General features: G+C 45.7%; 1 pseudogene; it reads right to left on the bottom strand.

Annotated features, from left to right (window-relative positions):
* Positions 1-1282: 1282 nt before the first annotated feature.
* On the bottom strand, positions 1283-2075 carry LOC100432681 (ribonuclease H1-like; annotated as a pseudogene).
* Positions 2076-2463: the final 388 nt, after the last annotated feature.

The following is a 2463-nucleotide window of genomic DNA, read 5'->3' on the forward strand; positions in this document are numbered from 1 at the left end:
ACTGCACTCCAGCCTGGGCAACAGAGCAGACTCCGTCTCAAAAAAAAAGAAAAAGAAAAAGAAAAAGAAAAAAATAATAAGGGAGGTTTTTAAAAATTAAGGTTCCATTAATAAATAAAAATTGTCTGAATGCAGCTAACAGTTTTCAATGCCACCAGCCTTCATAACATACAGATCAATAAGGATTTTCTTCTAGGCAGAAGTCTCAATGAAAATAGCGTGCGTGTGTGTGTGTGTGTCTGTGTGTGTGTCTGTCTTCCTGTATGTTTTTATTTTATGATAAAAAGGTTTAAAACTAAAATATCATGTCAAACTTTTTTTTAAGTGTGCAGTTTTCAACAAAAGAGCCAAAGAAATTTTGGAAAGATTTATTTATTCATCTTGGTCTTTACAAGTTGTAATTTTTCCTAGAGAGTGGCCTAGCAGCCAGGGTCGCCTGTGTGCAGGCTTCACCTATTATGTCAGTGCCCAGCAGGCAGGCACGTGAGGCTGAGACCAGCTCACATCCTCTCTGCTGAGCAGCCCGCCCAGGCGCTGGGCTGCATCTGTCTCTAATGTGCCCACAGGCACAAGTCACCTGTAAAAGCAGGAGACTCAAGTCTGTGAACTGGAAGATAAATGGATGCTTTCAGAATATTTCTAGACTTCTGACCTGCATCTTTTAACCAATGTTTTTTTGATTTCTTATCAAAATCAAAGCTGTGGGCCGGGTGCGGTGGCTCACACCTATAATCCCAGCACTTTGGGAGGCTGAGGTGGGTGGATCACTTGAGGTCAGGAGTTTGAGACCGGTCTGGCCAACATGGTGAAACCTCATCTCTACTAAAAATACAAAAATTAGTCAGGCGTGGTGGCGCATGCCTGTAGTCCCAGCTACTTGAGAGGCCGAGGTAGGCAGAGGTTGCAGTGAACTGAGATTGTGCCACTGCATTCCAGCCTGGGCAACAGAGCAAGACTCTGTCTCAAAAAAAGAAAAATCAAACCTGTAGCATTTTAAACCAGATTGCAATAAAATAAGCGAGAAAAGTGTCAAACCTAGTAAGCATAATGCTGAAATCTCACATAATTCTTAAATCTCAGAGATGTTCAATTTATTATATATTTAACCACTTTTTATCAAAATGTATCACAGAATGCCACCGTGCCACCATGATTCAGTGTGAAAGCCACATCTGCCCATCCACTGCAATGGTCCAGCCTGCAGTCTCTTTTCCGTACCAGTAAGCAAAAGTAGCAAAACTGCCACTGGCTCAACTTTTCCCAAGTAATAAAGTCACTTTGCTTAGTCTTCAGAATGTTTAGCTCCTCTTGCTAATCTATCAGCTTCTTCATTGCCAATAAGCCCTGGATGACCAGGAACAAGTATCCACTGAGTGTCCATGCCTTGACTGAGCTTCTCCAGTGCCACAAAGTCCTCTTTGTTCGTCACCTCTTTCCCTGTACTTGTCTTCCACCTGTTCTTCTTCCTACCTTGAACCCAGTTAGTTATACCATTTATAGCAAACATACTATCTGTGTACAGAACCAATTTATTGATGTTTTCAGCCTTTGCTTGTTCAATGGTGTTGCAGGCTGCATGATTTTCTGCTCTTTGGTTTGTCTGTCACACAGGAAGTCTAATGCCTACATTTAAAGAATGGCCTGGCCCCCAGTAAACATCAGTTCCCACTAGTGCTCTCCTCCACCCGTTACTGGAACAGCAGCCATCAGTGTAGACAACGACAAAGCCTCCGATGTAAGAAAATGTCTCTGCTCACTCAAGGCGCCGGCTCTGTGATTTGCTTCACAGGCTTTGCACAAGACTCTGAGCTTTCATCTCCATCTCCATTCAGTGGCTCACAGAGTCCCTTGCTGGCTTTCATTTGTGATTCTTGTATATGTTTATTTTTCTGCCCTTCTGAACCTTCTGGGCTTGCAGATTTCCTGACAAAGGCCCAGGCCTCATTTTCTGTGGCAAACTTCTTAAATCTGGCAGCAGGAAATAGGTCCACCTATGCTCTACATTCATTCCAGGTCAGACAGACCCTGGTCCTGCAGGCCCTCCCCACAGCATAGACCATCCTGAGGCTGCAGCAGTCCCTGTGGCAGCGCACAGCTATCAAGGTGACTCTGTGGGCCAGGGACAGAGGCTGGCACGTGGCTCACTCTCGCCTCACACCAGTGTGACCCCAACAGTGCCCACTGAAAATAGCTTCAGTAAAAGTACACTCTAAGGCCAGACACGGTGGCTCATGCCTGTAATTCCAGCACTTTAGCAGGTGGAGGCGGGTGGGTCGCCTGAGTCCAGGAGTTCGAGACCAGCCTGGGGAACATAGCGAAACCCCTTCTCTACTAAAAAGATTACAAAAAATCAGCTGAGCATGGTGGCCTGCACCTGTGGAGGCTGAGGTGGGAGAATCACCTGAGCCCGGGAGGTCGAGGCTGCAGTGAGCCCAGATTGTGCCACTGCACTCCAGACTGGGT

Source organism: Pongo abelii, chromosome 1, assembly GCF_028885655.2.
Source record: "Pongo abelii isolate AG06213 chromosome 1, NHGRI_mPonAbe1-v2.0_pri, whole genome shotgun sequence".
Lineage (NCBI taxonomy): Eukaryota > Metazoa > Chordata > Mammalia > Primates > Hominidae > Pongo > Pongo abelii.